Consider the following 13,460-nt stretch of genomic DNA (forward strand, 5'->3'; position numbering starts at 1 on the left):
ATTAATTAATCAGAGACTTTAAGATGGTAATAAGATAAAAACAAAAATTATTGAGCAATAATTCCTGATGTGTGTGCCTATGTGTAAACTTAAATCTTAACGAAAATGTGTATCTCTTTGTGTAGTATGTAGTGCACAATTTGTGATAAATAAGGATCACTGAAGTAGAAGAGATATATTTAAAAGAAGCATTATCTCAACAAAATGTAGAAGTTGAAGGCGGTGGGTAGAGAGAAGAGAAAGGCAAAAATGTTCTCAAGAGGGTAGAGAAAGGACAGAAGTTAAACAGAAATTAAAAGTATTCTGTAGAAGAAAGTTGAATGAATAGGCTGCATCAGTCAGCTATGGAGGCCTCCATCTCCCATCAAGAGAAAACCTCCAAGAGGAATGAAATTTGCTGACAGCCTCCGGATACTGGACAAGAAGTAACTTAAAAATGGCTTTATTTGGGCAGCCCAGGTGGCTCAGCAGTTTAGCGCCACCTTCAGCCCAGGGCCTGATCCTGGAGACCCGGGATCGAGTCCCATGTCGGGCTCCCTGCATGGAGCCTGCTTCTGCCTCTCTCTGTGTGTCCTATAAATAAATTAATTAATTAATTTAAAAAATAGCTCTAGAATAAGCTCTTAGGAATGAAATGGGGAAAATTTTTATTTTAAGAAGAACAAAAACTATGAAATCCTTAGGAAGAACTACATTAAGAAAACTAGAAATGTTATTAAAGACAAACAAGATAACCATTCTCTTGGATGATAAGACCTGTTATCATTAAATGTTCATTCTCGCAAAGTAAATACACAAGCTATGTGGAGCAGAGCACTCTTATAGATTGCTGGTGGAAAGAGGAGGTTAACCAGCATTTGTGGAAAGCAATCTTACCACATATGTTAAAATAAACAGTATCCTTTAACTCAGTAATTCTAGTCCCAGGAAATAAAAGCACTAGTCCTTAAGGACAGATGCACAAAGATACTTACTGCAGCATCGTTTATAGTTACAAAAAGCTCTGTAAACAAAATGAATGCTTATAAATGGGAAACTGGCTAAATACATTGTGATACATCTACACAATAAATTAGTATCTATGGCTACCAAAAAAAAGAAAAGAAAAAGAAAAAGAGCTATGTCAAGTGACCCGGAGGGAGTTCTACACAGTACTGAGAAAAGCAAAATGCAGGAAAATGTGCATGATATGATGCCATCTTGATAAAAAGAAAAAACCAAAAGCACCACTCAAAAAATGTCTGTGCAGGTATACACACATATAAAATATATGTGGTGCTTCTTTTATTCTGAAATACCTTTTTTCCCCCACGTTGTAATATATTTTAAATGAGTTTATCTTTAGTCACCAAACGCCATAGACAGTCATTACAGCATCATCCTTGCCCATACATGCACATCGAAGCACGTCCATCCATAGGCAGTGGGTGTTGGGGGTTCAAGGAACAGCCCCCCAAACAACAGAGCATCGTCACAGGCCATACTGCATCACTAATTTTCTTGGCACAGATGACAGCAGTGTGTGGAGAAGCTCAGAACCCAATGTCTATGAATTGAGAAGGACTTCCAAAGAGTCAAATTTGAATATGAAGTTCTGGGAATATCTTACCCCATCTATTCCACGTAAAGTTTTCTTTGCATGTATGTAAAACAATGCTGTCTAAATAGAGCTAGAGGAACTAATTCAATAAATTTAAGATAAAAATTACAAGGTTAAGAAAGCATTGTGTCAGGGTTTAACAGACAGCATGTATTTCTTTCTGTGTATAACAAGATAATGGTGTGTCTTACACCAATGACATCTTAATGTAAGTGAAACATGTGGTATAAATATATGCATATTCATATCTGTACAAGATCATCTGAGTAAGGAGAAAACTATGGATGAACAGGATCAAGGACACTAATATGAATATATTAGTCTGGTAGGACTGCTACAACAAAGTACCACAGACTGGAAGGACAGAAATTTACTTTCCCATAGTTCTGGAGGCTAGAAGTCCAAGGTCAAAGCATCAGTAGGGTTGGTTTCTCCGGCAGCCTCTCTCCTTGGCTTGCAGAAGGTCTCCCTCTCGCTGTCTTCACAGGGCTTTTTTTTCTCTGTGTACATACCTCATGTGTCACCCCCTTCCAATAAGGACATGAGTCATACTGGATTAGGGCCCCACCATTATGACAATTTAGCCTTAAGTATCTATTTAAAGACTCTATCTCCAAATACAGTCACATTCTAGGGTACCGGGGATTGGGACCTCAACCTATGAACTTGAGGGGGTCAAAATTCAGTCCGTAACAACAGGCTCCTTGAGGAGACTTGAGAAGAGAGACCAAGCAGGGGGAGAAAAAAAAAAAAAAAAAAAGAACTACACTTAAAAAAAAAGGCACACATAGGCATTTACCTAAAATCCCACATGAGTACATAAATATATGAAGATATAAATATAAAATGTGGCTTTAAAACATATTCACTGATTTCTCACTGTCCCTCGGATCAAGTGCAAATGACAACACAGATTATGGTCCTAAGAGTGAGTCTATCTCCCTCCTAGGTCTCCTCTGTCTTGTTCCCAGCACTTCCCTCTGCTCCAAAAGCCTCGGACTTCACTTCCTCAGGCGCTCTTGCCTTGGCTCACCATCCCTTCTCAGAACAACTCATCTCCAAACCACCGGTTTTTGCTCCTTTCAGTCTCCAAGTCTCAGCTTAGGTCTTACTTCCCTAGAGAGGACTTTGTTCCACCCCAGTTGCAGATTTCTCCCTGGTAGTCAAACTCCTAGAGAATCCTGTGGATTCTTGTTTAAAATACAGAAATCTTGCTGTCCTTTCACAGCTGCTGAATCAGACTACAAGCTGGAATCTATGCTATAAACAAGTTAAAAGCCCCTCGTTGTACTCCCCCATTACACTTTGAACTTCCTCCTTCAAGATTCATCACAAATTTGACTGTTTATTTGATGCGGAGGTTGGCAAATGTTTTCTGTATGGTCCCAGGTAAAATATATTTTAAGCCTTGCATGCCAAGAAGCAAAACCAAGGATTTTATGTAGATAATCTACATAACAAAATAGAAAACAAATGTCCACAACTTTTTTTTTTCAACTTTAACATGTTGACTGCTTTATTGTTGGGACAAACATCACCAGAAACATATCTATTATTTATTTACTCCTGGGAAATAGTCACAGAAAGCAAACTGGGAAGCACATTTGGCCAGAGCTTGGACCACGACAAAGGCCTTGCCCAATCGTGCAAAAAAGTATCACCTTCCTGGCAGTCATAGGACTAGATCATGTTTCTAAAAGAAGTGTCCAAAAGCATTCTAAGTTCTATAGCATGTTTGGAAGTATAACCACTCCACTAGATCCTAGGTGAGTGACCCAGTGCCTTAGCAGAAGTGTTAACCAGTTATATGTCCACCTTTTGAATCTTAGATCTAAGGCAATCAGAGCAGCACAAATACCCACAACTTTTTAACAACATTTTTTTAAGATTTTATTTATTTATGAGAGAGAGACAGAGAGAGAAAGAGAGAGAGAGAGACATAGGCAGAGGGAGAAGCAGGCTCCATGTAGGGAGCCAAATGTGGGACTCCATCCTGCGACCCCAGGATCATGACCTAGGCCAAAGGCAGACGCTCAACCACTGAGCCACCCGGGTGCCCCTTTAACAACATTTTTAACAAAATTTAAAACAAAACAAAATACAAGTTTTTATAAGTCTACAAATAAGAATAATGTAAATTTCTTGTTGGGATAATATTTAGCTTAATTAGGGTCGAAGTTAGTGTTTTCTAACATGATAGTAGAAAAGTAGCTTCATTCTTCTATAAAGTTTTCTTTTGCTTCCCTATAACACAGTATTTGAGTAATTATAAGTCAACATCACTTTGAAAAGAAGTAATTCAAGTTACCTTTATGGATCATCATACATGTGTACACACACACGAACTTCACCAATACATTTTAAATGCCAATAAATCTACTCAAATTAGCCTCTAGAATTTCATTGCTCCTTTACTTGTATGCCTTCTCTAATCAATTGACTTCCCTACTTTTCATTGGGCAAAACAAAGGCATATACCTATACTCAATATATTTTAAAGTCACTTTCCCAGGTAAAAGTGGACACTTTTTAGAGTTAGAACTTGGAGTCAAAAACAAAAGATGACAGGCTATATGTCCAAAGGAAAATACAGAAAGTCATTTTAGGTCCTAACACATGAAGGTAAAAACGTGTGTCTTAGCCCTCACGAATTTTACAAGATTTTTCTTTGTCTTCCTTGTTTTCTAAGAGGCATGGCAAAATAAAAAGTGCATTCGAAGAAAGCACAAGTTCATATAGTCAGGTAAATTCTCCTAATCGTGTGGTTCAAAACCAGAAGCTTCACCAAAACCAAAAACATCAATAACATAAAAGTGTAAGAATTTGCATAGCAAAGAAAAAGATGCACCACTATAATATGCAACTAAAAAGACAAATGACAATCTATAGGGCTTTTCAGAAATATAAATATTTTTTAAAAGACCAATGATAAACTAGGAAAAATATTTGCAATTTATATATAAAAAGCCTCTAAAATTAGAGAAGAAAAAGACCAAAGCTCTATAGACAATTTCACTCAAGATATAAATGGACAGTTCATAGAAAAATAAATGCAAATTACTCTTACATGAAAAATGACCAACCTCTTTCATAATAAGAAAAATGCAAATTAAAACTATATTGAGATATAATTTCTCACTTATTTTACTGGCAAAACACCAAAACTTTGACATCATACTTTGCTGACAAGACTTTAGGGGAAATGACACTCTCATGATTTGATTATGGGAATGCAAAATGGTATAACCCCTTTGAAGGTGAATTTGGCAGTATTTAGTAAAATGTCATATTTGTTTGCCCTTTGACCCAGCCATCCCACTTACAGGAATATCTCCCACTGAAAACTCCTGAAGACACAAAACAAAAATAAAACACAAAACACACACCACATGGCTATTCCTTTCAGCACTATTTGAAATAGCTAAGGCTACAAACAACCCAAAGGTTTATCAGAGGGGGCTAGTGGGATTAAATACAGTGTATCCACCTAACAGGGTACGAGGCAGCTATAAGAAGAATATTCTTCATATACTATATATACTAAAATATAGTGTACTCTATATATGTATATATACTCCATAAACTACACAGACCCTCAAACTTTGATACATAACCCCCTTAATGTCTCAATGACTTTTCACAGTATCCCTAGACCAAAAGAAATGCCTAATAGTTCTACTTATTAATGGAACTAATTAAGCAACTTTTTTAATGTATGAATTTGTTTGGTCCTAGAGAAGGGTGGAGGGAATAGGAAAGAAATTAGACTTCTTTAAATATTCCTTATTTATAGACATGTCTTTTGAACTATAAACATTATCATGTAAATTAAAAAATTAAATCTTTTTAAAGTAAGTCTTGAAAATCAAAGGAAAAAAAACTAAGTCTAACTACATATGTAGTTGGTGGCATTAACCACATAAGAATTATTCCAAATTGCTTTAATTAGAAAAATTTGACTATACATACCTAGTAGCATATGCTCTGAGGACAAAAAGAACTGCAAATGGTAACAACTTAAACTGATTTAAGTAATCATAATGTTTCTGTTACTATTGGTTTTATTCTCATTGTCTATTGTGGGAAAAAGCAATTGAGCAAACATGATGTTATAATCAAGAACCATAATTTTCAGCATGGAAAAAAGCAGATACAAATGTAAGAATGAGGAGCTTAAGTGAAAACCTGGCAGTCCTGAATTTGAATTGGATATATCAACATAAACTCCTATCTTCAAAACAGTACATGTCTTGCAATTCCAGGGAAGTTGGTAGAGTCAGAAGATCCTAAGCTCATCTCATTCCATGGATACAATTAGATAACATCCACATCAGTGGAAATGAGTCTTTTCTGCCAATTATCAGCTCATTTTCTGGGTTGTCACAGATAATGTAGAGAGGGGGCCACATCAAGGAAGGTGGAAAGTACTGAGAAACTGTTGGGAGCCAAATGGGCCCTCAGGACTGTCAGCAAGACAGAGGGACTTAAGGCACAGAGAAGGAAGACCCCCCACACACACACACAGTAGGCCTCTCAGACACACCCACACTAGGCCCCCTACTCACAGGGGACCTGCATGGGTAAGAGGAATCCCCATAACATTTGGTTTTGAAAACCAGAGAGGCATAACAATCAATGTAGTTTAACATATGGAAATTTAAAAATAAGTGGGGTTGGACTTGGCTCTAGGGGAACTGGGATATTGGAGTTCCTACCCTTAGAAAGATAGCACAAGTGCCTCCACTGAGATACAGAAGTATGAAAAATGCTTGGGTTTTATGGGAAGGAGATTGGTTACTAATATCAGAGCTAGAGAGGCAGGGATCTTTGGGAGACTTCTCTAAGAACAAAAGAGCTCACAGGTGCCATTTCCTACACCTGCCCCCAACCTAGATACACAACACCCATGAGAGCCAGCACAGCATTAACACCCTCCATCCACCTTTCTAAGCACCCACCCCACTACCAATTGCTTCTGTGGATCTGCCTCATCAAACCCTACCAGCACTGGTTGTAGGTTCCCTCACTCAACAGACCAACAGGAACTTGCAGGTACCATGCGCCCCATAAGTGCTTTCTCCTGCAAATCTACCCCCTACACTAAGCCACTGGGCAGAGCCCAAAATGGTGCCACAAGCCTGACAGTGTGCAAGACCCCCAAAAGGAGCCAACACAACTCCAAAGTGATTCCTACCCCTGGGAGAGCAGAAGAGTACAACACACAACAGTGCAAATGTGGCTGCAACAGCGGGTCAGGGGCAGACATCTGACTGCAGGCCCCACCCAACAAGGAAGCTTCTCAGAGGACAACACAGGGAGAGCATCCTATAGTTCAGGGCTACTACATCTCTGGCAAACACCTGGTCTGACCCAACTCAGCACAAGGTGACCCCAAACTGGCCCACAAACAGCATAAGGACTAAATCCTATTATCAATAGGCAAAGAGAACCACTATAGACAACTGAAGGCAAATGAGGCTCAGCCAAAACAGTAGGATGCACACATCACACAGGGGACACCTCTAAAGTGCCAGGTTCTGGTGAACGGGGGACATTGCACTGCAGGGCCCCATGGGGCCTCTTCTTCATAAGGCCACTACTTTCAAGAGCAGGAGATGTAGCTGACTTCCAAAGCACATATAAACAGACACAGAGAGTTAGACAAAATGAGACAAAGGCAGATGTCCCAAATGAAAGAATAAAACAAAATTATGCATGACAGCTAAACAAAATGGAGATAAATATTCCTGATAGAGAATCTAAAGTAATGGTCATAAAGATACTCACTGAATGGAGGAAACAATGGAGGACATCAGTGAGACTATTAACAAAGAGAGAAAAAACATAAAATAGAACCAATTAGAGATGAAGAACTCAATAAATGAAATTTATAATATACAAAAATTGAAGAAATAAATAATAAACTGGAGGAAGGAAAAGAATGGATCACTAACCTAGAGGAGAGAGTAATGGAAAGCAATCAAGCTGAACAGGAGAAAGAAAAAAATACTGAAGAATGAGAATAGATGAAGGGAAGTCTGCTACACCATCAAACATAATAACATTCCCATTATAGGATCCTAGGAGAAGAGAGATAAAAGGAGACAAAAAATTATTTGAAGAAATAGCTGACAACTTTCTGAATCTGGGAAAAGAAACAGAAATCCAGGTCCAGGAGGCATGACGAGCCCTCATTAAAACAACCTAAGGAGGGCACATCAAGACACATAGTAATTAAAATGGCAAAAAATAGTGATAAAAAAAATGTTAAGCACCAAGAAAAGAAAACAGTTACATACAAGGGAAACCTTATAAGGCTATCAGCTGATTTTTCAGCAGAAACTTTGCAGGCCGGGGAGAACAGTTTGATATATTCAAAGTTCTAAAAGAAAGAAACCTGCAACAAAGAATACCCAGCAAGGCTATCATTCAGAATAGAAAAAAAGATAGAGTTTCCCAGATAGACGGAAGTTAAAGAAATTTACCACCACTAAATCAGTTTTACAAGAAATGTTAAAGGGGACAATTTGAGTGGAAAGGAAAGGCCATGAGCAGGAGTAAGAAAAGTAGGAAATACAAAATCAGTAAAATTAAGTGTGTGTATATATATATATACTGATATATATATATATATATATATATATATATATATATATATCAGTCAAGGAATTCACAAAAGGATGTAAGGTATGTCACCATATACCTACAATGTGGGGTGAGGAGAGGAGTAAAATGAAAGCACCTTGAAAAGATGACAGATTTGATAAACCTCTAGTCATACTAATCAAAAACAAAAACAAAAAGGGAGAGAACTCAAATTCAGAAATGAAAAAGGAGAAATAACCAACACCAAAGAAATACAAAGAATTAGAAGAAAATATCATGAAAAATTATATATGGACAATCTAGAAGAAATAGAGAAATTCCTAGAATCATATAACCTCATGAAAATGAATACAAAATAGAAATTTGAACAGAACTATAACCAGCAATGATATTGAATCAGTAATCAAAAAAATTCCCAATAAACAAAAGTCCAGGTGGCTTCACAGCTGAACTCTACCAAACATTTTTTAAAAATAGTTAATACTTATTTTTCTGAAACTATTTTTAAAAATAGAAGCAAAAGGAAAGCTTCAAAATTCATTCTATGAGGCCACTATTACCCTGATAGCAAAACCAGAAAAAAGACACTATAAAAATAAGAGAGAGAGAGAGAACTACAGGCCAGTGCCTCTGATGAACATAGATACAAAAATCCTCAACAAAATATTGGCACACCAAATCCAACAATACATTTTTTAAAAGTCATTCACCATGATCAAGTGGGAGTTATTCCTGAAACACAAAGGTGGTTCAATATCAGCAAACCAATCAATGTGATACATCACATCAATAACAAAAAGATAAGAACCATGTGACCATTTCAGTAGATGCAGAAAAAGCCTTTGGCAAAGCACAATGTCCATTCATGAGGAAAACCAAAAAAGTAGGTCTAGAGGGAACACATATCCAAATAATAAAGGCCATATGTGAAAAATCCACAGCTAACATAATACTAAATGGTGAAAACCTGAGAACTTTTCTCGTAAGATCAGAAACAAGACAAAGACGTCCTCACCACTTTTATTCAATACAGTACTGGAAGCAGACAAGAAAAAGAAAGAAAAGGTATCTAAGTTATTCAGAAAGAATTAAAATTTTCACTATTTGCAGATGACATGTCTATATATATAGAAAACCCTAAAGACTCCATCAAAAATATACTAGAACTGATAAATGAATTCAGTAAGGTCACAGGATAAAAAATCAATGTACAGAAATCTGTTTCATTTCTACACAGTAACAATGAAGTAGCAGAAAGAGAAATTAAGAATACAATCACATTGGGGTGCTTAGGTAGCTCACTCAATTAAGTGTCTGACTCTTGATTTTGGCTCAGGTCAGGATCTCAGGGTTGTGAGATTAAGCCCTGTGTTGGGCTCTGTGCTGGGTATGGAGCCTGCTTAAGATTCTCTCTCTCCCTATTCCTCTGCCCTTCCTCCCCTCTCTAAAAAATAAGAATAAAATTTTAAAAATCCCATTTACAACTGCACCAAAAATAATAAAATACCTAGAAATAAGCCTAATCAAGAAAGTAAAAGACCTATACTCTGAAAACTATAAAACACTAATGAAAGAAATTGAAGATGATGCAAATACTTGGAAAGATAGTGCATGTTCATGGTTTGGGAGAACAAATTTTATTAAAATGTCCATACTATGCAAAGCAATCTACATATTTAACCCAACCCCTATCAAAATACCAACAGCATTTTTCATAGACTAGAACAACTAATTCTAAGGTTTGTATAGAACCACAAAGGACCCCAAATAGCCAAAGCAATCTTGAAAAAGAAAAATAAAACTGGAGGCATATCATAATCCCAGACTTTAAGATATACTGCAAAGCTGTAGTAATCAAACTGGTGTGGTACTGGCACAAAAATAGACACAGAGATCAATGTAATAGAGAGCCCAGAAAAACAAACTGCAATTATAAGGACAATTAATCTTTGGCAAATGAGACAAGACTATGCAATGGGAAAAAGACAGTGTCTTTAACAAATAGTGCTGGGAAAACTGGACAGCAGCATGCAAAGAATGAAACTGGACCACTTTCCTATGTCATATACAAAAGGAAACTCAAAATGAATTAAAGACCTAAATGTGAGACCTAGAACCATTAAAATTCCTAGAAAAGAGCACAGTCAGTAATTTCTCACAATTGATCATAGCACTATTTCCTAGATTTGTCTCCTGAAGCAAGGGAAACAAAAGTAAAGATAAATAACTGGGATTAGACAAAAAGAAAAGGCTTTGGCACAGCAAAAGAAACAATCAACAAAACTGAAAGACAATAACCTACTGGATGTAAGATATTTGCAAATTATGTATCTGATAAAGGGTTAGAATTCAAAATATATATAATACAACTGCACAGTAGAAAAAAACAAATAATCTAATTAAAAACGGGCAGAAGACATGAACATTTTTCCAAAGACATATAGATAACCAACAGACACATGAAAAGATGCTCACCATCACCCATCATCAGGGAAATGTAAATCAAACTACAATGTGATATCTATCCCCTTACATTGGACATAAAGGCAAAACAAAAACACAAGAAATAACAATTATTGTTAAGGATATGGAGAAAAAGGAACCCTTACACAGTGTTTTTGGGAATGCAAACCAGTACAGCCACTGTGGAGAACAGTATAGAGGTTCCACAAAAAAAAAAAAAAAAATATCAAAGATAGAATTACCATATAATCCAGTAATTCTACTACTGGGTATTTACCCAAAGAAAACATAGTTCTAAAAGATATATGCACCCTTACATTTACTGCAGACTGATTCATAATAGCCAAATTATGGAAGCAATCCAAGTGTTCATCAATAAAAGAATGGACATAGAAGATGTGGTGCATACACACACACACACACACACACACACACACACACACTGGAATATTACTCAGCCATAAAAAAGAGTGAAATCTTGCCATTTGTAACAACATGGATAGATCTAGAGGGTATAATCAAAAGTGAAATAAGTGAGTCAGGGAAAAACAAATACCCTATGATTTCATACATCTGAAATTTAAGAAACTAAACAAATGAATAAAGCAGCAACAGACCACAAAACAGACTCTTAGCTACAGAGTTCAAATTAATGGTTCCAGAAGGGAGGCAGGTAAAATAGATGGAGGGGATTGAGAGTACTCGTATCCTGATGAGCACTGAGAAATGCATAAAACTGTTGAATCACTATATTGTACACATGAAATTAACATAACACTATATGTTAACTGGTGGAATGAAAGCTTTTTAAAAATGGTACTTCCTCATGGAATTGTCTGCTGAAAAGGCCTAGAAACTATGCCTGGGGCAGCCCCGGTGGCGCAGCTGTTTAGCGCCGCCTGCAGCCCAGGGTGTCATCCTGGAGACTCAGGATCGAGTCCCACATCGGGCTCCTTGCATGGAGCCTGCTTCTCCCTCTGCCTGTGTCTCTGTGCCTCTCTCTCTCTGTGTGTGTGTGTGTGTGTGTCTCTCATGAATAAATAATAAAATCTCAAAAAAAAAAAAAAGAAACTATGACTGACCTCAGAAACCAGCATCTCCACACCCAGATTAGGTTCTAAATGTCATTTTCCATGAGAAGGCCCCAAGAATCACTAGAGAAATAGATGAATCCAAATCTGGGGCAGGAATTAGGAAAGATAAGCTTGGAATATCTTATCATTCCAGAAAACAAAAGATATTATCAAAGATCGTGTCAAAAGTACTTGGAAGAGGATCCATGAGAATGACCCAGGTTCTTCATTTCTGAATAGTAGAAACATTCATAAAGATAAGGGAGGTTTTCTATGGACATGTTAAGTGTGGGCATCCAGTGGAAAAGGCAATATCCAGTCGGAAGTTGTATTCCCCACTCTATAGAGTCCAGAGGGTGGTCTAGGTCTTAAGGTGAAGCCACGTGAGAGCATGAGATTGTTTTTGGAGAATTAGAGAATGAAGAGGGATGACGACCATCCTTTGCTTGATGAATGAATGGACACCAACAAAAAAGACAGGCTCATGGGAAGGGAGGGCCTATGGAATCACCTGGAGCAACCCAGTCTTCTTGCCCGCAGTGACCTCTGAGAGGACACATGGACAGAGGGCAATGGGCCAGGAGATCACACTGACAGGCAATACTGGTTGGAGAGGGAGAGGAGGGCCAGGGAGAATGGTGCTAAAGAAGAAAAGGGAGGAGATGGTATAAAGAAGGGAGAAATTAGCTGTTCTTAGCAATAGAGCAAGCATGCAAAATAGTGAAAAAAGGTCCCCTAGAATTGGCAAATAGTGGGTGGAGTCAGGGTGACTTGAGTGCAGAGATGAGGAGAGAAGAAAAACCTGGAGATGAATAGCCTCCATCATGGAGGGAAATGACCAGAAAATAAGCAGATGACGTCAACACGGAGAGAGGAACATGGGGAATATAGCCAGAAAGCACAATCCTAAATGCAGGAAAGGACTTTACCAGAAGATAAAAGCCAAGGTATAGAAGTACAGGTTTATCATCCCTTACCCAAAACCTTTGGGGCCAGATGTGTTTCTGGATTCAGAATTTTTTAGATTTTATACAATTAATAATGGAACACACATAGCTGATACATAACACCTCATAGCCAAATACCTTAATATTTCTGCAGACGTATGTGTGATCAACAGCCAGTAGGATAAACAGCTTCACGTCAATTCAGGTCTATTTTTGTCACCAAGTGAGATACAGAGAGCTTTCAGTTCTCAATGCATTTTTTTTTTAATTTCAGAATTGCAGACTTTGTGGCAGAGAAATGCTAAGAGCAGATCCACAACTTTCTGCTGAGCAGATGGTGAAAGGGACACTGACTGAGATGAATAAGGGTTTTCATGCCTCGAGGGCAAAATGGCCTGTGTTGGGAAAGGGGACAGCAGAATAAGGAGGGTGGAGGAGGAAGCCCTGGGCAGTTCAAAGAGAAAAGGACTCTGCATCGTGGCTGAGCACTGAGAGCAAGGGCCAAGACGCCAAGGCTGTGGGGCACAGTGGAACTGCCTGGGCTTGGGAACGTTGAGTCCCAAGAGGTATCAGGATAATGAGAGTGAAAGACTACATTTGTTCTTACTTTCCAAACAGAACACTGGTAAGAGCCTTTTCCGAAGTCTTTTGAAGAAGAGTCCGACCACAGTGGCTAAGGGGGGCAAGACGACTTCCCAAATGCACCGTGTCTGCAGTATCACGGTTTGTGGGGGCGGTCAGGGAACTTAAGGCTTCACGTTCATAGCCCAG

This window comes from Canis aureus, chromosome 28, assembly GCF_053574225.1.
Source record: "Canis aureus isolate CA01 chromosome 28, VMU_Caureus_v.1.0, whole genome shotgun sequence".
NCBI classification, from domain to species: domain Eukaryota; kingdom Metazoa; phylum Chordata; class Mammalia; order Carnivora; family Canidae; genus Canis; species Canis aureus.